The 23,296-nt window shown below is 47.8% G+C and overlaps 1 protein-coding gene across 3 annotated transcripts in view; it reads left to right on the top strand.

The window, feature by feature from the left end:
* Nucleotides 1-23,296, top strand: part of P2RY6 (pyrimidinergic receptor P2Y6) — a 38,941-nt gene that overhangs the window by 3,605 nt on the left and 12,040 nt on the right. For 2 of the 3 annotated variants that reach the window (XR_013156745.1, XM_077113644.1), the window contains exon 1: nt 14,737-15,088. The exons of the other annotated variant lie outside the window; for it this stretch is intronic. The gene's annotated coding sequence lies outside the window, so the exon portion shown is untranslated. Of the gene's footprint in view, nt 1-14,736; nt 15,089-23,296 lie in introns of those variants that run through there. 3 annotated transcript variants of the gene reach the window in all.

Here is a 23,296-nt window from a genome sequence, read left to right as displayed (position 1 = left end):
GGCCACGGTCAGGCAGGAGGGTTTTGGACATACCCTGGGCTTCTTTCTTGGGTCCTCCTTCTTCTTCACCTCCTCCTTTCAGTTATCAAGCTCTACTGAACCCACCTTCCAAAGACCACTCTGTCCGCTTCCAACTCGTGGCTGTATTTGCCCTCGGTGCTTTTGATCCTGCTTTTCCTCTAGCAGGAATCATGCCCGGAGCCCTTTATGCGTCTGTGCATGCTTCAGCTCCAGCTTCAGTGCCCTCCTCCCTCTCCAGGGTCCCACACACTTTTGGATCTCAAATGTCCCAAATTCTCCAGGGGGGATCTCCTACTTTCAAGAACTGATGGCAGGGCTGAGCCCTGTCTCTCAGATTTGTAGCAAGCCCTGCCATTGTAGGGTGCCTTCCCCAGGTATTTCTGAGACTCCTCAGGTAATGAGCCCTCTCCATGTTATAAACCTTCCCGTTGGTCATGTGCATCCTTCCTCCACCCTCAGAGAGCACTCATTCCCCTCTGCTCCCCGCCAGGCCACAGCTCGCGCTCCATTTCCCTAAGCGCTGCCGACCTCAGTCATGATGTATAACAAACTCTAACAGAGGCCTGGGTGGCAGAAGTAGCATGAGTGAATCATAAGGCGCAAAAAGACAGTTTTAACCAGGTTCTTAGGCATCTCTGCTCCTGGAATCTGTCCAAAGTTTCCTCCCAGAGGATTCCTTCTATTTCTCTTCTTAACTCCTCTACCAGTTGCAGGAACCTGGAGGCCCACCCATCACCCCATCGTCCCTGCCCCAGTGTTTAGGGTCTCAACCCTTCCAGGGGCCTCAGTCCTTCAATGAAAACCCGTCAATGCCATCATTCTCTCTCAATAGCCAGTCCTTGGGCCCCAAAGAAAGCAAATTTAAAATGTATATATTTTTATTGGGTAATCTTCACACACATACAGTTCATACATGGTGTACAATCAGTGGCTCACAATATCATCACATAGTTGTGTATTCATCACCATGATCATTTTTAGAACCTTTGCATCACTCTAGAAAAAGAAATAAAAAGAAAAAACTCATACATCCCATACCCCATACCCCTCCCTCTCTTTGACCACTACTATTTCAATCTACCCAATTTATTTTACCTCTTATCCCCCCTATTATTTATTTTATTTTTATTTTTTAACCATATGTTTTTACTCATGTGTCCATACCCTGGATAAAAGGAGCATCAGACATTAAGATTTTCACAGTCACATTGTAAAAGCTATGTAGTTGTACAATCGTCTTCAAGAATCAAGGCTACTGGAACACAGCTCAACAGTTTCAGGTACTTCCCTCCAGCCACTCTAATACTTTAATACACCATAAACTAAAAAGGAATATCTATATAATGCATAAGAATAACCTCCAGGATAACCTCTAGACAATAGGCTTAGCCTATTGATTGGTTTGTCCCAACTGCTTACGAGAATACTAGGAATTCCCCATATAATAAGTTGATTATTTCCTCCTTTCTCCCCAGTTACCTAAGGGGACTTTGCAAATACTTTATTATTCATTGCCCACATTACTCTGGGATATATAGGAACATCACACTAACCTGGACAAGCCAACAAGATCTCACACCCTATTCAAGATTCCCTGTACTGATGGTGTTCAGCTAAACTGAGCATATAAGTTAAGTGAGGTAATGCACCATCCAAAATATAAATTTTGAAAGCAAACTTATTGCCTCCAGAAAACATCTTAACTCCTAGTGTCCTGGCTTCAGTGCGGCAAGGCCAAAAGGCTACCGGGGTGTTTCTCTCAAAACATGAGTGGTCTGGCCAAAAATATGTATCCAGGCTTCCAACTTCCACAACACAAAAACCTGCAGAAGATTTGCAGTGACAGGTTTTCCTTAAAGTTCTCACAGTATTTCTTAGGCTGAAGGTAAAAAACCCTGAGCTTCCACTCCTATACAGCCTCCTTTGCAAACGGAAGGTTTCCCTAAAACAGTCCTGAAGATGTGCTGTTGTGTGGGGATTGACAGGGCCTTGGAAGGTTGGAGCCCTTTCCCATTGTATTCTCTGCCCTGCAATGGTCTCTGCTCTTGAGTGGGAGGCCACAGAGGGCCAAGACTATGCATTTTTCACCCCTGTGTCCTAGTCAGCCCAAGTTCTAAACACAGTTGGTGCTCAATAATGCTTACTGAACTGGATTGTCCATCTCTTAGTGTTTTCTCAGAACACCAAGTAGTATTATCCCTATGGTTGAACCCATTCCTCCAGATAAAATATTTAGTTCTAATTTATCACTGAAAGAGAAAATCATGAAATTTGATAATTCCCTTTTTACCTTGGCGGCCAGGAAGCTCAGTCACCATCTTAGTCTAGATTTCTGCCACGTTTTTTCTGCCTTGCTTATAATGGGATCACATGGCAATGTGGCTATTGTCTGAACTCCCTTTGGCCCTTTCTGGACACAGTTGTAAATTGCAAAACAATCAACAGGCAAAATCTGATATTTCTGATATTCTTATGAGGAAGCCCATTGGCTCCTTGGAATTTTCACTTTTCTTTGTTCCCTCCCTACCACACAGACTTCTACCCAGGCATGGAGCTAACAGGGGGTAGTTTGGTAGTTCAAAGCATTGTGTTAAAATCCTGTCTCTGCTACTGTGAGCTATGTGAACCTAATGACTCGGTGTGTCATTTCCCCATCTGTAATATGGAGATGATAATGGTACCTACATGATAAGGTTAAATGAGGACTGAATGAGGTAGTATAAATGTTTAGAGCAGTGCCTGTCCCGTGGTAAGCACTGTGTACGCGTATGCCTGAATAGTTGTTACCTGAATGGGGCTTGACCTTCCTGGGAGGGTCAGCAGGAGGAAAGGTTGGTTCTATATGGAATATTCTATACTGGTGCATCTCAAAATTCAATCTAAATGTGAATCACTTGATTCAGTAGGTTGGGGGTGGGGCCTGAGATACTGCATTTCTTTTTTTCCCCATATACCACCCTATTATGTTTTTTCTTTTTATTGAGATATATTATATATTCACTTACCATATAGTCATCCAAAATGTACAACCAGTGGTTCACAGCATCATCATATAGCTGTGCATTCATCAACACAATCTATTTTTTGAACATTTTCATGACTTCTAAAAAATAAAAATAAAAAAAAGGTGAAAAAGGTGCGACAGTGGCTCAGTGGCAAGAATTCTCACCTGCTGAGCCGGAGACCGGGGTTCGATTCCCTGAGCCTGCCCAGGCCAAAATAAAGGGGGGGTTTGCTAGGGTAGGTCAGTGGTAGAATTCTTGCCTGCCATGCGGAAGACCCAGGTTCAATTCCTGGCCCATGCACTTCCCAAACAAACAAACAAAAGAGGAAAAACAAACAAATGAAAAGCCAAACAAACAAAAATTCAACAAACGATGCAGCAATAAGGGGATACTCACAGGGAAAAAAGAATGAAATGTGACCCCCGCCATACAGCATACAAAAAAAAATAATAATAAAGGTAAAAAAAAAAAAAGACCCAAAACATCCCATACCCCCACGCCCCCTATTGTTTATTTATTTTTTGTCTTTTTTTTTCCTTAATCATCTGTCAGGGAGATTTACACCCCTGGAAGTCATGCCATAGTCGGGAAGGGCAGTGGGTTCATCTGCGGAGTTGGCTTAGAGAGAAAGGCCACATCTGAACAACATCTGAGATCAAAAGAAGAGGTATTTATTTGGTACAAAATAAACCTAGATAAAGGAAGTGTCAGTCACAAGATTTTCATAATCGCATGGCCACACCTTGAAAGCTCTGTAGTTATTCAATCATCTTCAAGAATCAGGGCTATTGGGTTACAGTTCAACAGCTTCAGGTATTTCCCTCTAGCTACTCCAATACACCAAACACTGAAAAGGGGTATCTATATACTGCATAAGAATAACCTCCAGAATGACCTCTCAACTCTATTTGAAATCTGTCAGCAGCTGAAACTTTATTTTGTCTCATTTCTCTCTTCCCCGTTTTGGTCAAAAATGCTTTCTCAATCCCATGATATCAGGGCCAGGCTCATCCCTGAGAGACATTTCTCACGTTGCCAGGGAGATTGACACCCCTGGGAGTCATGTCCCATGTAGGGGGGGAGGGCAGTGTATTCATCTTCAGAGTTGGGTTGGATGGAGCGGCCACATCTGAGCAACAAAAGAGGGTCTCTGGGGGTGACTCTTAGCATACTCATAAGTAGGCTTAGCTTCTCTGCAGGGAAAAGTTGTATTAGGACAAGCCCCAAGATCAAGGGCCTGACCCATCAAATTGACAGTCTCCGTGCCTGCGAGGCTATCAGGTCTTCCCCCAGTGGGGAAGTTTAATATTCCCACCTTTTTCCTTAGTCACTCAAGGGGACTTTGCAAATACTTTTTAATCTTCTGCCCAGATTACTCTGGGATACGAAATTGCTAGAATATGCAAGTTCTTAGAGACAGAAAGTAGATTACAGGGGTTGAGGTGTGGATATTGGGGTTTAATGCTTAAAGGATACAGAATTTCTGTTTTGGGTGATGAAAAAGTATTAGTAAATAATGGTGGTGGTGATAGAAAATACTGTAAATGTAATTAATGCCACTGAATTGTACCCTTAGGCAAATATTTTGTTGTATATATATATGCTGCCACAATAAAAATAAAAAGATTTTTACACTGTGAAAAAAAAAAAAACCACAATGAGATATCATCTCACACCTACTAGAAGGGCATTATGAAAAAAAAAAGGAAAAAACTAAAGTGCTGGAGAGGACGTGGGGAAACACTTATCCACTAGTTGGTGGGAATGTAAAATGACGCAAGTGTTCTGGAAGGTAGTTTGGCAGTTCCTCAGGAAGCTAAGTATAGAATTGATATATGATCCAGCAATCCCATTACTACATATATATTCAGAGGAACTGAAAGCAAAGACACAGACATTTGTACACCTATGTTGATAGCGGTATTATTCATCATTGACAAGAGATGGAAACAGCCCAAATGTCCATCCATGGACAAGTGGCTAAACAAGGTATATACATGTGATGGAATATCATGCAGCTGTAGGACGGAATAAAGTCGTGAAGCATGTAACAATGTGGATGAACCCTGAGGACATTTTGCTGGGTGAAATTAGGCAGAAACAAAAGGACAAATACTGTGTGGTCTCAGTAATATGAACTAGCATTAAAGTGTGAACTTTGAGAGTTAAAGTTGAGAACACAGTTGATCAGGAGATAGAACGAGGGTAGAGATGGGGCAGTTGATGCTGAGGGAGTACAGAATGTTCAACAGGACTGATTGCAAAGATCCAGAAATGGATAGCACAAGACTATCTGATGGCAGCACAATATTGTAAATACACTGAACGGAGCTGACCGTGAGTGTGGTTGAGGGAGGAAGGCTGGGGGCATGTATGACACCAAAAGGAAAGCTAGAGGATAAAGACTGGGACAGTATAATTTAGCAATGCCTAAAGTGAACAATGATAGTGATTAAATGTACAAATATAAGAATATTTCTGCATGAGGGAGAACAAATGAATGTCAACATTATAAGGTGTTGAAAATGGGATGGTATGAGGGAATACAATCAATGCAAACTAAGGTCTATGATTAACAGTAACACTGTTACATGCTTCCATTGAACGTGACAAAGGCAATATGCCAAAGTTAAATATCAATAAGTGGGGGATATGAGGGAAGGGTATGGGATTCTTTGCCAAAGAAATGGAAATGTCCTTCCATAGATTGTGGTGGTGAAGCATGGCTATGTGATTATACCAGGAACCACTGATTATTTACTTAGGTTGGATTCTAAGGTGTGTGAATAAAATTGTTTAAACATGAACGGAGAGATATAAATGCTAGAGAAACTGTGGACTGAGATGTGGACACAGTTACTGTTGGTAGGGAAGTAGAGGGGTGCAGCCCCTCTGGAGGGCAGTGTGGTGGCTCCACAGGAGGCTAGGGGTGGGCCTGCATTTGTTCCTGCAACCCTGTAGTTAGGTGTATACTTGGAGGAACTGAGAGTGGAGACATGAGTGGACATTTGCACACTGGTGTTTATGGTGGCAGTGTTCCCGATTTGCAATGGATGCAGGTGGCCTAAAGGTACAGTAACTGAGGAACGGGAGGAGGAACTGAGGTGTATATATACAATGAAATATTGAGTGGCTGCAAGAAAGAATGAAGTTGAGAGGCATGGAATGAGATGAATGAACCTTGAGGACAGCACGTTGAGTTAAATAAGCCAGAAACAAAGACAAATACTAAAAACCCTCACTGATATGGACTAACTATAATGTGCAAAATTTGAGAATTATAATCCAAGAGCATAGGTTAGCAGGTGAAGGCCTATTGTAAAGGTTCCTAGATTGTAAACTCTTACAGCAGTCACATCTATTCCAGAGTTCTGTTATTTCTAAATTCCGAGATGCTGAGCTCTTTGTGTATAACCTGGATGTTTCCTGGAATTTCAGGTATCTGTGTGACACCTGAGACTCAGAGCTAGAGTTCTGCAGCTCTGAAAGTCAGCATTACCCCATACAGCTACTGTTGAAAACACTGAAAAAGTGATCAGACTTCAATTAGAGATGTGAATGAAGCTGAAGCTGATCAGGGTAGGACTAAGGTAAATCAGACTAAAAGGTAAAGGATGATATTGACTGTATTTTAAAACTTCAACTTCTGTGTGAGACCAAAGGAAGAGAGGTTTATTTGGTGCGAAATTTTAATTTTTGGTAGCACACTATCTAATTCAATGCAGTTGGCCAGTTTATTCGAACAGTATAGTTACATGGAAACTTGTAGAGGGAGTGAGATTTCATTAGTGTGTGCAGGTTGGTGTGCCAAACTACCTTCCAGAACACTTGCGTCATTTTACATTCCCACCAACTAGTGGATAAGTGTTTCCCCACGTCCTCTCCAGCACTTTAGTTTTTTCCTTTTTTTTTTCATAACGCCCTTCTAGTAGGTGTGAGATGATATCTCATTGTGGTTTTTTTTTTTTCACAGTGTAAAAATCTTTTTATTTTTATTGTGACAGCATATATATATACAACAAAATATTTGCCTAAGGGTACAATTCAGTGGCATTAATTACATTTACAGTATTTGCTATCACCACCACCATTATTTACTAATACTTTTTCATCACCCAAAACAGAAATTCTGTATCCTTTAAGCATTAAACCCCAATATCCACACCTCAACCCCTGTAATCTACTTTCTGTCTCTAAGAGCTTGCATATTCTAGCAATTTCGTATATGAAGTCATATATTTGTCCTTTTTCTGTCTGGCTTATGTAATTCAACATGATGTCTTCAAGATTCATCCATGTTGTAGCATGTATCAGAAACTCATTCCTGGGCAGGCAATGGTTGCTCAGTGGCAGAATTCTCACCTGCCATGCTGGAGACCTGGGTTTGATTCCTGGTGCCTGCCCATGCAAAACAAACAAACAAACAAAAAACTCATTCCTATCTATGGCCAAATAATATTCTATTGTATATATATACAGTTTGTTTATGCATTCATCTGTTGGACACTTGGGTTGTTTCTACTTTTTGGCCATTGTGAATAATGCTGCAATGAACTCTGATGTGCGAATATCTGTTCAAGTTACTGCTTTCGATTATTTTGGGTACATACCTATAAGTGGGATTGCCAGGTTGTTGGGAATGAATCATGTCCCTGACAAAGGCAATTTCAAGTCCCAATCTCTGATCCTGTGGGTGGGAACCCATTCATAAATGTTATTAGTTAACGTATGCCCAAACTAAATGAGAGTAGGCCTTAATCCAATATGGCTAAAGTCCACATAAGCAAAGGAAATTGGACACAAAGAAAAAGCCACAGGGAGCAGCCAGAAGCTGGAAGGCAATGGAACTCAGAAGAGAAGAGAAAGAAGAAGATACTACCATGTGCATTGCCATGTGACAGAAAAGCCAAGGAACCCCAAAGATTGTCAGAAGACATCAACTTCAGGAGGAAGCAACCTAGCCTCTGAAACTGTGAGCCAATAAATTCCTGTTGTTAAGCCAACCCATTGTGTATTTGTTTCAGTAGCCAGGAAACAAAACCTAAGATAATTTTGCATATAACTTTTGTTTCAGAAAATTACTTTTTTTTTTGTAATATGCACAACTCAAAATTCTCCATTGTACCTACTTTCAAGCATACAATTTGGTGGTATTAATTATATTCCCAATATTACGCTATCATCACCAACATCCATTACTCAAACTTTTCCATCACCCCAAAGAGAGACTTTGCACATATTCAGCAGTAACTCCCTATTTCCTTCACCTCCTGGCCCTTGGTAACCTGTAATCTACTATATGTCTCTATGAATTTACCTCTTCTAAGTATTCACATAAGTGAGTTCATGCAATATTTGTCTTTTTGTGTCTGGTTTATTATACTCACACAGTGCCTTCAAGGTTCATCTATGTTGAAAGGAACGTAATTCTTTTCTACAGCTGAATAATATTCCATCGTTTGTATGTATTACATTTTGTTTATTCATTCATCTGCTGATGCACATCAGTTGTTTCCACTTTTGGCTACTGAGAATATACTACTATGAATATTGGTATACAAATATCTGTTCAAGTTCCTGCTTTCAGTTTGTTTGGGTATATACCAAGTGGATGGATGGGTCATGTGGTGGTTTTATGTTTGACTTTCTGATGAACCATCAAACTGTTTTCCATAGTGGCTGTACCATTTTACATTCTCGCCAACAAGGCACTAGGGTTATAATTTCTCCATACTTAAGTATTTTCTCCACAACATTTATTTTCCATTTTTTAAATAATAGCCATTCTAGTGTGTGTGTGTGAAGTGGTGTATCACTGGGGTTTTGATTTGCATGTCCCTAATGGCTAATGATGTTGACCATCTTTTCATGTGCATAGTGCCCATCTGTATAACTCTTTGGAGAAATGTCTATTAAAGCCCTCTGCCTATTTTCTTAATTGAATTGTCTTTCTTTTTGTTGTTGAGTTGCAGGACTTCTTTATACCTTCTAGATAGTAAATCCTTATCAGATATATGTTTTGCAATTATTATCTCCCATTCTGTAAACTGTCTTTTTACTTCCCTGATAATGACCTTTGATGCACAAAAGTTTTCAAGCCCAAATTAATCTATTTTTGCTTTTGTTGCTTGTGCTTTTGGTGTAATATCTAAGAATCTATTGCCAAATACGAGGTCCTGAAGATTTTCCCTTTGTTTTCTTCTAGGAGTTGTAAGGTTTTAGTGCTTATATTTAGGTCTTGAAGCATTCTGAGTTGGTGGTGGTACCTGATCTGAGGCAGTGGTCCAATTTCATTCTTTTGCATGTGAAGATCCAGGTTTCCCAGAACTACTTGTTGAGAAGACTCTTCTTTCCCCATTGAGTTGAGTTGGCATCCTTGCTGAAATTCAACTGCCCTATAAATATATGGGTTTATTTCTGAACTCTCAATTCTATTTCATTAGTGTATATTTCTATCCTATGCCAGTACCAAACTTTGCCAGTTTGAATCTGTGGTGGACCCCAGAAAAGCCATGTTCTTTAATCCTCATTCAATATTGCTGGGTGGGAGCATTTGATTGTTCCCATGGAGATGTGACCCACCCAATTGTGGGTCTATTTCTGAACATTCAGTTTGATTCTATTGGTCAGTACACCTATCTTTATGCCAGTACCATGCTGTTTTGACCACTGTATTTTGTAATATGCTTAAAAGTCAGATAGTGTGAGACATCCTACTTCATTCCTCTTTCTCAAGATATTTTTTTTTATGTTGTTTTATTTGGTTTCTTCTCTCAAGATATTTTTAACTATTTGGGGCACCCTGCCCTTCCAAATAAATTTTGTTATTGGTTTTTCTATTTCTGTAAAAAAATTAATTTGGGGGATTTTAATTAGTATTGCATTGAATCTGTAAATCAATTTGGGTAGAATCGATGTCTCTTAGCTATATTTAGTCTTCTAATCCATGAACACAGTATGTCCTCCCATGTATTTAAGTCTTCTTTGATTTCTTTTAGCAATTTCTTATGTTTCTGTGTATAGGTATTTTATGGCCTTGGTTAATTTTATTTCTAAATATTTGATCCTGTTGGTTGCTATTGTAAATGGAAATTTTTTATTGACTTCTTCCTCAGATTGCTCATTACTATTGTATAGTAGTATACTGATTTTTGCATATTGATATTGTAAATTTGCCACTTTGCTATATCATTTATTAACTCTAGGAGTTTCACTTTAGAGTTTTTGGGATTTTCTACATGTACGATCATGTCATCTGCCAACAGTGAGAGTTTTACTTCTTCCTTTCCAATTTGGATGCCTTTTATTTCTTTTTCTTGCCTAATTGTTCTAGCTAGAACTTCCAGCACGATTTTAAATAAAAGTGGTTGGCAATGGGCATCCTTGTCTTGTTCCTGATCTTAGAGGAAAAACTTTTTCAGTCTTTCCCCTTTGAGTATGATGTTAGCTCTGGGGTTTTTTTTATATGTTCTCTTTAATATGTTGATGAAGTTTCCTTCTCTTTCTATCTTTTGAAGTATTTTTCATCAAGAAGGAACGTTGAATTTTGCCAATTGCCTTTCTGTCAATCGAGATGATGATGTGGTTTTTCTGCTTTGATTTATTGATGTGGTGTATTACATTAGTTGATTTTCTTGTGTTGAACCAACCTTGCATACCTGGAATAAATCACGCTTGGTTGTGATATATAATTATTTTAATGTGCTGCTGGATTTGACTTATGAGTATTTTGTTGAGGAGACACTGCATTTCTAACATCCTCTCAGGTGATGCCAGTGCTCCTAATCCTAAATTCACTTGAGTCTACACCATCTCTGAGGACTTGGGTTAGGCTCTGGCTGGGATCCATCGAGGGGATCCAGAGGGGAATGGAAGAGCCTGAGACCTGTTTTCCTCACATTCCCTGATGCTCTAAGGTGGCTGGTCTCTGGGCTGAGTCTGAGGCTAAGAACTATAACTCTCTGGTCACCACTGGGTCACCAGCACTCTGTTCAGTAAATACAGATTGAGTGAATGAATGAACCAAAACTCTAGTGAGGTGAGGGTTCCGGGTGGTAGGCAGGGCTCTCTATACTTAGGTATGGCATTGTTTCTTCTGGGACTCCCCCTTTCCCACACCCTGTCCTTTGAGCTCCCTAATTCAGAGTGATGAACCTGAAGTCTCACTATGAGCTGGTAACAAACAGGGCTGCTGGCCTGCTGGGCAGGTTGGGGACCACACTCCCGAAGGCAGCTTTGTCTGCTTCCTCTCGGGGCATGTTGGGGTGACTGGGGAGGACAAGTCAGGAAAACTGTTTGGATCTTTGGGAAAACACCTCAGCCTCTCTGGAAGGAAGCAAAAGAAGGGCCTGGGAGTCCGAGGAATTAGCTCAGGGCCTTCCATCTTTCCTGGTTCTGACTGTTCATCACATGAAATTTGCTGCCTGAGCTGAGCTGGAGCCCAGTATACACTGGGCTGCATGTGTGTGGTTTGCACACATGTGTGGGTAGTTTGCTCTCATACAGCAAGTGCATGTGCACACGTGTGGCCCTCTGGGTTGTGTGGAGCTGTGTCGGGGTCAGGGTGCGCTGAAATGTGGGCATGTGCTCCTTACTCCTTTGCCAAGCCTCTGTGGCCTGTCTGTGCCTTCCTATGATGGGACACAGCAGACTCCAGACCGTGGCCAGAGCACGGTGCCCAAGTTGCAGAGAAGGAAAACTCAGGCTCAGTGAGAGGGTCTTTCCTCCTTCTGTGTGAGGAGACCACCAAGCATGTTGCCTGCAGGCCAGCTCCCTCTGGGATCTGATCTGAATCCCAGTAGAGCCAAGTCTCTTCCCTCAGCCTGGGGCCCAGTGGTCTCCTGTTTCAGACAAAGGGCCAAGGGTAGTGTGTTTCCTCTTCTGGCTCCTGGGAGCAACAAGTGGTCGAAGGGCACTTGGCCCTGGATGCCTGGAATGTGCCACTGGCAGGCAAGGCCCTTCTCAGCCCTCGACTCATGTGGGCAGGAATAGCTCCATTCTACAGCTGGGGATGCCGAGGCTCAGGAAGAGGTGAGACCCACAAGGGAGTGGCCAGTGCTGTACTGTGAGCCCAGCCCAGGGCCAGGAATGGGGACCTGAGCTGGCAGTGGCTGCCTGGGGACAAGGCTCCAGGAGCAAGACACTCAACAAGGCCAGCCTGGCCAACTGTGGTGAGCATCACCCAACAAGGACATGTGGGTGCCAACTGTCAAGTCCTTGACTGTTGCACAGAGGTCAGAGGGTTCCTGCAGGGTGATTGAGGACAGGAGCATGGCCATGGAGGGGTCAGTGCCCACAGGTGCAGAGGGACTGGCAAAGCTTCACCTTTGGGCACATGCCCCTGAGAGGAGCCTACACCCAAGGCTGGACCTGGAGAGCCCTGAGCCCAAGTTAATCCCTTAAGCTTTCCTCTTCCTCTTGTGTAACCGCTTTTGTTCCTCGGGAAAATCGAGAGTCTTTAGTGTCTGGGAACCCTGCAAATCTCCTGCGGCATCTAGGCCAGCCTGGGTTTGTGGCAAGGTGTGCTGAGCTTGGAAATCAAGGCCTGCAGACTGAGGGTTTGTGGGACTCCTGGGGAGTTTGTGTGTGTGTGTGTGTGTGTGTGTGCCACATGGCAGATACACCAGCAGGGACAAACACGTGGGTGAACAAACAACACTTGCCAGGGCCACTCATGCGGTCACACAGGCATGCACGCACATGCGTGTAGGTGCAATCCCAAACGTGTGCCCCTGTGAATACATGTGCATCTTCCAAGTCAGGCCCAACACATGTATGACAACCCCCCTGCAGACTCACGTAGGCCTGTCCCTCAGGTTCAGTTACCTCCTCTCCCAGTCTGGAGGCCTGAGGTGGGGGAGGTGTGACCCTACATTTACCTCAGGTCTACGCCTCCTCCTGGAATAAGCTGTCCCCCTTCTAACCTTGTCCCTTTCCTGTCTTTCCCTCTTCACCTTCTCACCAAGAAGGACAGAGGAGGGGCCCTTCCTGTCAGCTGCCTGCCTGTTGGTTGGGAGCAAAAGTGGCTTTGTCTTTTCTGAGGAACTGGTTCTGTGGGATTTCCACTCGTTTCCCCTACAGGATCAAGGTCCTGCTAATAGGGGCTGCCTCAGGCCCCTCCCATCCCCCACCAGGTGTGAGGGGGCTGGTTTTCAGACAAGCAAGGATGTTGGGTATAACAGCCCCTGTCATCTGAGTAGTCCCTAAAAATATGCAACTGCCTCCGTGCCCGTGCCTTGCACATTCTTCATGAAAGCGTTGACATGTGCGTGCCCATTTGACAGGTGAGGGAACTGAGGCCCAGAGGTGGATGGGGAGATCACACAGCAAATGGAGGCAGAATTGACCAGAACTCCATTCTCCTGAAGTGGGCCAGGAGAGATGGTTTCAGCCTCTCAGAGCTTAGAGCACAAGAATGGGCCCGTTGGAGCTGGAAGAATGGGACCGGGTAGGAACCCCTGGTGGTCCCAACGGGGGTGCACCTCACACTCCTTTGCCAGGAGCTGGCCAAGGGCACAGCCAGCCCGGTCGCTAGCCACAGCTCGGCGGTCAGGCTCAGCTCTGCGCCTGCCCTGCTGGATGTGCCAGAGGTGAGACCAGGAGGAGCAGTCAGGACACCTCCACCTTGCTGTGTGGCCCAGGCAACTCCCTGCCCCTCTCTGGGTCCAGAGCCCTCGTCTCTACAATGGGAGATTGGGGCTGGTTAGGGGATGTGCTCCATATCCCCAAACCAGCAGGTCTGAGAGTGGCAAATGGGTTCTGGATACTCCATGCTGAAGCCCTGGTGATCTGAGCATCTCCGCCTATGCCTGGGGAGCCCCTGCCCTGCCCCCTGGCCTGCTGCTGAGCTCCACTGAGGCAGGCCCTGGCACAAAGCGCGGCCTTGGGCCCTGGAGCAGGATCTCCTCCAGGGTGGATTTCTCTTGAAAAAGGGAACCAGCAAATCCAGAAGGTGCCTAACCAGCCTGTGTGAGTCAAAATCCCCTGGCTCTCTGCCCCTTACCCTGCTTTATGTTTCTCAGTAGTTGTTATCACTACCTGGACTGCTATGTATTTATTTATTAATGAAAACAAGTAAGTTTTCACCCATTAGAATGTAAGTGCCACAAGAGCAGAAACTTTCTGTGTCTTTAAGTGCCTTGAACAATACCTGCATAGAGTAGGTACCCAATAAGTACTTGTGGGAAAAAAAAAAAAGAAGAAGAAAAGAAAAGAAAGAATGCCTATCTGGCTAATCTTAGAGGTGGGGAGGAGAACCAGCCCAGACCCCTAGTGGTCCCACGGGGCCAGAGCCTACCCTGGCTGCCAGCTCCTCACCACGCTCAAGCCTTGGATTGACTGGAGCTGGGAAAGGGGATGGTGGCCTGGGTGCCATCTCCCCCCAACACACACACAATCACCCTCCATCTGAGTAGCGTCCTCGGCCCCCAGGGAGCGAGTCATCTGGACCACCCGAAGAGAGCTCCAGACAACAGAGTCACCGGTCTGGCAAGCTTTCAGCTTCTCTACTGGTCCTTCCAGGCACTGCTAAGAGAACCGGGTTAATGGTTTTCTTTAGCAACAATGAGCAGGGCCCAAGGCTATCTCCATACTTGAGAAAAGCCAACAGAGGGCGGGAAAGGGGGAATGGGCTCGGGGAGGGGAGAAATGATGAAGTAGCTGCCCTTTGCCAGCCCCTGGTCCTTAAGTGCCAGCTCACTGCATCCTCATAACAGCCCCTGGGGCCAAACTGATTATACCCATTCAACTGTGAGCAAACCCAGGGTGCAAAGTGACTTGCTCACATCTGGGTGCTGGCTGAGTCAGCCTTGGGGTTATGGGCTTGGGCTAGAAGGTTCTTGGGATTCGAGTCCCAGCCCCATCGCCTGCCAGCTCTGGGCTGCTGCTAGTTACTTCCCTTCTTCGATTTCTCGGGTTTCCTTATCTGCTGCCTTCAGGGACGTCTGTGAGACGTTGCACATGACAGTTTGTACTCTGGGAACTGGCTAGCCGTAGGGGCTGCTCTGGAGGCGGTATTTGCTCCAGTGCTTCCAAGGACGGACAGGGACCTCATTAACTCCTGGGTGAGTTTTCTGGGTAAATCCCCCTGAAGGTGCCTGAGCCCCCATTTGCTCAAGGAAGCTTCCTGAGAGCCCGAGGTCCACTTGCAGCCACTTTAACTTGTTGCTGGGCCGGAGGGGGAGCGGGTCTGGGGGGCCCCCTCCCTTCCTTGGCCTGGTTGTGCCTGAGCCTGCAGGTGTGCCTGGCCATGTGCTCAGGGGGGACACGGGGCGGGAGGGGAGAGGCTGGAGCTATCAGGACTGGGCTGGGCGACGTGCAGGAGCATAAGAGGAGAGCCAGGGTCTGGAGCCACACGAGCTGGTTTGAGTCCTGAGAATAGGAAACTTCTCCCCTCTGGGCTTCAGTTCTTCCTCTGTAAAATAGGGGTAATAATGATCTCCATCTGAGTGTCTGATTGAATGGTGTACCCCTGTGGTCCTTGAGATGGGGGACAGAAAGGATTAAGTGACTGAATGGAAGTCCACAGAGGAGACCCTTGGGAAGCCTCTCATCTCTGCCAGCATGGCTAAATCTTAAGACAGCCTGGAGTTTTCACATGGGGATACTGAGTCCGAGTCCAGGTGTGATTTACCCAGTTAAGAGGGGAGAGAAATGGGTTCAAAGTTTCCACTGTTGTTCAGTTCCTGTTAACACCACTTCAGGGAGAAGGGAGGCAGCATGGCTCCGGCACCGGCCCTGAGCTCTTGAAGACATGAGTTTCACAACTCCTGCCCACTCTGCAGTGGGTCCTAAGGTGATTTAGGGAGACTCTCTCAGTTCTCAGTATCAAAATGAGAGGATCAATGTGAAGGGTCCTTGCAGATTATAAAGTGCTGTGCTCTGAAGCTGTGCCTGCCTGTGCCAGTACACGTGCATGCCCTTGAGGGTGTGTATGTGTGTGAGTGTATGTACGTGTGTGCACATGCATATGCGTGTGTGTGTAAACATCCCCTAGGGCTGCTGAATGGGGTAACTCTCCAAGCTGCCCAAGATGCCCTCTTTGGCTGAGGCTTTTCTCTTCTAAACTTCTTACAATCTTTTTTTCACATTTCCTCACTGTTTCTTAGTTTACCAGAAAGGGAAGGGCCCGGAAACCTAGCAATTGTCTCAGGGCCTGTCGGCTCTTCTCCCCTCCCCACCCTTGCCTCATCCTGTGGCCGTGCCCTTGGAGGCAGGCTGCTCTCCTCTGAGGCCCACCCCCCACCCACTTTTCTCTCGGAGGCTCTGGCTGCTTCATATCATTGTCCCCTCGACTCTACAACATCCCAGTGCCCTCCGGAGGTGCTATTATTACTCCCATTTTACAGGCAAAGAAATGAAGGCTCAGCCAGGGGAAATGGCTTTCCCAGAGTTGCGGAGCCCATTGGCACCAGGGCTGGGGCTGCCACTCCAACTTGTCCAATCCCGGAACCTTTATTCTGAACTGTTGTGGCCTGTTAATGGGCTTGTGCTGGCTGTTTGGCTGAATGAATAAATAAATGAAAGGAGCCATGAATACATCCACAGACCAATACTGAGCTGAAAGGAAAGGTTAATGCAATCATAACAATGGATATCATGTGATGAGCATCTTCTAGGTGCTAATTGTTTCATATCAGAGAGACTGCAGCCGGGAATCCCCATTTTGCAGTTGAGGAAACTGAGGCTCAGAGACTTTAGAGCATCTTGTTCACTGTGGGGTGTGGATTCTAATTTGTTAGACTCCAGAGCCAGAGGTCTGAGCCCTGGGCTGTCCTGATTCCCCAGAGCGGGGGTGGGGGGGGTGGGGGGTGTTAGCAGAGCCTGGGGACAAGCGCCCTTCCAGCCGAGGTTCTGGACCCACACCAGACTCTCTCAGGCAGCTGGGCGCACAGGGCCCCCCTGCGTGTCTGCCCTTTCCCACCCTCCTCCGCCCTGGGGTCAGTTCCCCATTCGCCTCTGAAACGGGTTTCTATTTCATTCTGGGGTAGAGGCTCTGCCTGCCCTGGCTCTGATTTCTCCTCCCTGACTGTTGGTGTGTCTGGTTTCACCCGCCTGGGCACGTGGAGGCGTCCTCCTGGTTCCCAGGCCCCAGGTCAGGCCCTGGCGCTAAGAGCTCCCATGGAGGGCAGGCTCTGTGCACGATGCGATTGTTTGTCAGTGGAGATGGCCTAGGCTGAGTCAGTAGCAACTCTGATGCCATCTGTGCCCACCCCTGTGCTGGGTTCAGGGGACTCAGGGATGCATACATCCAGCCTTGCTGATAGGCAACTCATGGGGCGAGAGACAAGTCCGGGAGGGTTAAATCTGCACTGGCTGGGACAGAGCCTGGCATCCTAACTCCCAGAGCAGGGCTGGCTTCCATATCCTGGGGCGAAGCAAGAACTGTTCTGTGTCCCATGGAGAGAGAGAGAGTCATCCATGAGGTATAAAAGGCATATCTCAGCTCAGAGTGAGGTGTGACAGTGTCTCTGTCATGCCAGTGGGATGGGGACCAGCCATTTCTGAGTGCCTTCTGTGGGGGAGAATGTGGCACAGGAGGGGAAAAATCAGACTTTGAAGTCAGAGCTCAGTGAGTTTGAATGAAGCATTAGCATCTGCTGGCTGTGTGATCTCAATTGTGTTATTTAACCCAACAATGCCGCATGGTGGGTGTTATTTCTATTTTATAATTAAGACACTGAAGCTCAGAGAGGCTGAGTCACTGCTCATCAGCTGCAGAGCTGGGACTGGAACCGGGTCTGCTGGGGGCCCTGCTCTGGAGAGGGAACAGCGGTGGGTGACCGAGGGGCACTGTGGCGAGTAATGAACATTTGAATCTAATTCCGTCGGCTGGGGCGTGAAGAACTCTGGGTTTTTCAGGGGGCTGAGAGGAGAGACCTGTTCCAGGAGTGGGTCCTCACATTTTTGTTTGCTTTTTTTTTTCTTCTAATTTACGAAAACAAACAATACACTTAGAACCACCCACAATGGACAGGTCGTCGTGTTTTGTATGTCCAGAGGCCGAGGCAGGAAGCTACTCAGCCCACCTGCTCCATGATCTATAGCGTCTCTGATTTTGCGATACTGACAATTCATGTTTTCTCAAACTCATATCATGAACTTTGAAAAGTTATCATCCTGATGAGTCCCTCACCCGTTCCCTTCCGAATCCTGCAGCCTCCACCTAAGCAGACGTTCTGTAGGCGCCGCTGGCACCCCAAGCCTACCCCACCTTCCAGGCAGAGCCCTGTTCCTTTCCTGGAAGCTGCAAAGGAGGCGCCCCTCCCCCAGCCTGCGCTAGCCTCAGGCAGGGCTGTCAAACAGGTCGCCTCTCAGTGGCTTGTTTTCCCCCAAGGCCTCTTATGTCAGGGTCAGTTGAGATTTCCTTGTGATGAAACTCAGGTGGGCCACTCGTTCCCACGGTCTCATCTCATCCGCCCCACTGCCCAGTGGGATCCCTGTCCGGCGAGGTCCCCTGTCTGGTGGGGACCCTGCCTAGTGAGGTCCCTGTTGGGTGGGGTCCCTGCCAGGAGAGGGGGCAGAAGCCCAACTGTCAGGGTGTGAGGGGTGAGAGTGCGGGAGGAGGAAGTGGAGGCAGAGTGCAGAAAACTCTCCCAGGAGCTTGTTTGAGAAGGGAGGCTCAGGCCCAGCTGGAGAGGCACCTGGGTCAAGGACAAGGTTTGCTAAGCTGGGAGAAAAGGAGAGTGTTCGTGGGCTGAGAGGAAGGAGCCAGCAGAGGGGCAAGGAGGAGAAGGAGGCATTGGAGCACAGGAGGGCGCAGGAGCTTGTGGAGGAATGAGGAAAGAAGGGGGCAGATGCAGGGGCCTGTCTGGAAGGCAGGAAGTTGGAGTCCCCTCTGAAAGAGTTCTTTTGCTCTGAGGGCTATTGAGAGTGAGAAATCAGGGTGGGAAAGCAAGGAGGGGTAAGGGCTTGGAAGAGAGGGAAAGGAAACCATTCCAGAACAGGCCAGACGTCAGAGGTGAAGCCAAGGAGGGCAGCGACTGGTCTGTGGTGGCCCAGGGCGCTCAGCTGAGCCATGCGCAGCTCCTAGGTGCAGGACAGAGCATTCTGATGGGGCCTTGGGCCAGAATGCAAATTGACTCGGTCCTGGGGGAGAAAATCCAGGCTGGCAAGGGAAGGGAGAGAGGCCAGGGAGATGCTGAAGCCAGAGTGCTGGAGGCCTCGGATGCAGAGGCCCCAGGGTAGAAGGAGCAATGGTGTGCAGGCTGGAAGGTGGGTGGACAAGGCCAGTTGGAGGGTGGGGGTGGAGATGAAGGCCAGGGAGGTGAGAGCACCAGGGAGGACCTCAGAAGGGCAAGAGGGACGGCCAGGCAGCCCAGCCCCATCTGCCATGAGCTGTTTACCCTTCACAGCCTGAATCTCACACACACAGCCTGAGGGAGGCAGCCGCAGGGGGGCTTAAGGGTTTGTTTGTTTTTTTCACATTTAATCCCCATCAGTCCCCCATCCCCCAATAAACACATATTCATGCCCAAGTTTTGCACCTGTCCACTAGCTCTCCATCATGGAAAGTCTGCAAACGGGCCAGACAAGCCGCTTCAGGGGGGCTCCTTCCCAGAAGGAGAGGACTCAGGGTCAGATGCTCTCAAAGTCTCTGTGGCTCATGGACCAGAACTCAGCTCCTTGTCACTGGCCCCCTGGGTTCTGGCATCTAATTGGGTGTTTGTCCCTGCCAATGGGTGATGAATCTGGGACTCAAACCGAGGTTTCCCGCTTCCCAGTTTCCTGCCTAGGAGCTACTGAGAGGACATAGTGGCTACCCCGGGAATTGATGGAGCAGAGTCTCTGCTCATGGGAAATAAACTGGGGGTGGGGTTGGCTTTCCTGGGTGCCCCCATGGGACCAGCCTTGACCTGACAGTCTCTTGGCCCCCACCTGCCTCTGCCTGAGTAGGGAGAGGAGTCTGACGGCAGCCTTTGTGTGTGTGACCCGTTCCAGGCTTTCCTGCAGTGACGTTGGGGTTCGGGGGCCAAAGTTGCAAGCGTGGGGCTATGGGAAGAGGAGGAAAGGCACAGGGGCCAGGTCTACTGGCAGGACTGCAGGTGCCAAGTGACAGAATCCTAGGTCAGATTCACCAAGGCAAAAAGGGAATTTATTAGCTCATGCCACCAAAAAGTCTAGTGGTAGGTAAAGCTTCAGGCATACCTGGATCCAGAAGTTGTCTTTTCCCACCTCTCGGCCTTATTTTTTTTGGACAGTCTCCTCCTTAGTGGCACCATCTCCCATGCCTAGGACAGACAGCACCTGCCACCATAGTTCAACTAGCTCCAGCAATTCCTGCCTTACTTGCTACCCACCAGGTTTCCAAACCTAGTGGAAGGCGTGTCTCCTTCCCAGTGTTCCAGCAAGATCTCCAGAATTGACTCCAAGGCACCCACAAAAGTCACCCACCCAACCCTAAGCTGGTCACAGGGCCTGGAGACCACTTTTCTCTCACTGGCAGGCCTAGGTCACAGGCCCGGCTCTCCTAGATCCCCAAAACTCTGGGAGGGGAAGGAGGGGATCCCCGCAAAGGGAAAACAAGGGGCAGGGCTGTCATCGTGAGAGGGAGGGTCTGAGAGCCGGGTGGGAAAAAACTACGGAGGAACACAGCAATGAATGCCTGTGGGGATGGCCAGACCACTGGCCCTGGGCTAGCTCTTCCCCAGCAGCCTGGAGCCTGGGTATGGGAAGGAGGAGTGGAACCTGCAGGCATACCTCTGTGGCTGCCTCAGGGAGATAAACAAATGGGACAGCCTGAGGGTCTAGGCAAGGAACAGAGACCATCTCAGGTTAACTCCAGGGAAAGAGGGTTTACTGGAAGGCCCTGGGGATCTCCTAGAGCGCTGGATTGGAGATGCGATCCACGAGCTTGGATGTGGAAAGTGTGGCACCCTGGACGCCCTCTGCTGTCAAAGGCTGTCCCGCCATTTTTGCTTTCTGGGCTTCTGAGCTGTCTCTCCCCACAATTCCTCGGGCCTGTGCCCACCAAGGCTGCCATGGTCCCAACCCTCTTCATTCATATTTCCAGGAAAGAACCTTTTGTTAAGTTCTCCAAGCCCAGTTTTTTCCAAGCCTCAGTTTTATCATCTGTAAAGTGGGGATAATCACTGTAAACAGTAAATGAGATACCTTATGTGAAGCCTTCTGCACAGTGCTGGCTGCTTAGTCCATGGTGTAGCTGGGGATTCGGTGAACTCACTGATGGGCAGCTGGGGCCTGGTGCAAAGAGGGATTTAGGAGATTCTAGTTCCCTCTTTGCTTAGCCTGTAAAGGCTGGAGAGAAACCAAAGGAAGCAGCCTCAACCCCCCAAATTCCCCAAAGCCACAGCTTCCTCTTCCTTGCACTCAAAATGGCTGTTTCAGTTCCAGCTTTTATTCCTTTCAAGCAGGAGGTAAGAAGGGGAAGTGGAAAAAGAGAAGAGAAATCAGTTTTCCTGCCCTGTCAGGCCTCCCAGCTTTTGAGCCAGCCTGATATCACAGGTGAAATGGGAACTGCTCCAGGAGGAGTCAGCTCTGACTGCTGCCAACTGTCCTGTGGTGCCAGGGAAGCACTGGCATCAGGAACCTGGCCTCGGGCCAGACGCTGTCCTGGGTCAGGTCTGGGTTGGTACCAAAACACAGAGGCACCATCACTCGCCCTGTTTACCGGGTAGAAACCCAGGCTCCGAGTTGGTAGAGCCAAGCCTGTCTGACTCGCCAAGGGAAGGAAGCTGTGTGTTGACCCCTGTCATCCTGTGCCCTTGTTGCTAACTCATGGGCCAGGGGCTGGGCAGGGGGCTTTCCAGGCCTTGTTTCCTAGCAGTTAGTCAGGCCAAGTTTGGGAAGCCTCTTCGCTTCCCAGTCCAGCCTGGTCTGGGCTGGTTCCTGCCTTGGCAGGGTGGCCGGTGGTGACTCAGGCATCCAGCTCCTGACCCTGGCTGTCAGGCTCCCTTGGCGCCCTTCTAGATATGTAGGTCTTGGGGGAGGGGAGCTGAGCCATCTAAAGGGGTGGAGCTTCCTGAGACCGTAGGATCCAAGCAGCCCATGGAGCTTCACACTTTCTCAGGTCTCCCTTGCTCCTGCTGCAGGCTTAAACTGACCCCATGCGGTGTCATTGGAAGGAGAGGAGTCTGGTGAAGGATGCCAGTGCTTCTGCCGATGGTGCACCTGGGTGGAGACAGGAGGTGGATGGCTGGTGTCTGGGCACCACTCGGGGACCTCTACCCAGGACAGACAAGCCTCAGCACTGCCACCTCTGCCAGTGTCCCCTGAGAACAAGGGCTTGAGCTTATCTGGCAAGGTTATCTAGGAAAATGGTCTTAATGAGTCTTGATGATAAGTAGGAGAAAGGCTGGGGGACTGGGTTAGGAGGAACTGAGGGTGGGAACCCAAACCTGAGGTCAGCGCCTGCCCCAGAAGAGAGGCCCTTGCCTTGTGCAGACCTACTGCCCAGCCCTCATCCAGGGCAGCCCTCGGAAGGTGCAGCGCTGGCTGTCCCCATTGTGCGCGGGCGCCATCTCATGGCCACAGGCCCTCAGTGCGGGGAAGGCACAACTCCCCCTAGGAATTGTGGCATGTAAGCATGGACTTTGAAGGAACAATGGAAAAGGGGCCCTTAGAGTCAGAAAGTTCATGTTGACGTGCCACCTAGCTGGGACAGCTTGGACAACTCACTGATCCTCCCTAAGTCTTAAAAATGGACAGAATAATCTCTATCTCCAGAACTGCAGATAAAGGCTCTGTCACACAGTAGGCACTTAGAAAACGATACCTGGTGCTGAGGGTTCAGAAACTAACTGCGACCACAGTACGCTGAGAGGTCCCAAAGTGCTGGGCATTGGGCTGGCCTGGAGATGATTCATTCAATCAACGCTTATTGAGTACCTACTGTATACGAAGAAGCCTCACATGTATGGTTTCATTTAATTCGTATCATGGCCTCATGTGGTGGCTACCTGCAATCATTCTCATTTTACAGATGGAAGGATAGGTGGGAAGTAATTTGAGAAGGTGGGGAGCAGGTGTCCCAGGGAGAGAGAACAGCAGGTTATAGGCATAGAGGCTGGAAAGTGCCATGGGGAAGGTCTCCCATTTGGCCCCTTCTTTGCACAACCCATCCCATGCTCAGGCTACAATATTTATTCTTCATTTCTCACTCAGGCCAAGCTTGTTTTGCGATACCCTTCCTTTGCTCACTGTGTATGCCCTGCTTGACATGCCGTCTTCACTCTTTGTATGTGTCTTAAGTTCCTTTGGCCCTACAAGACCCAGCAGTGGACATGCCTCTCCCAGGAGCCCTTCCAGGTCAC

This window comes from Tamandua tetradactyla, chromosome 8 (genome assembly GCF_023851605.1).
Source record: "Tamandua tetradactyla isolate mTamTet1 chromosome 8, mTamTet1.pri, whole genome shotgun sequence".
NCBI classification, from domain to species: domain Eukaryota; kingdom Metazoa; phylum Chordata; class Mammalia; order Pilosa; family Myrmecophagidae; genus Tamandua; species Tamandua tetradactyla.
Note: the sequence above shows the minus strand (reverse complement) of the source record. Positions and strands in the feature narration are given on the sequence as shown.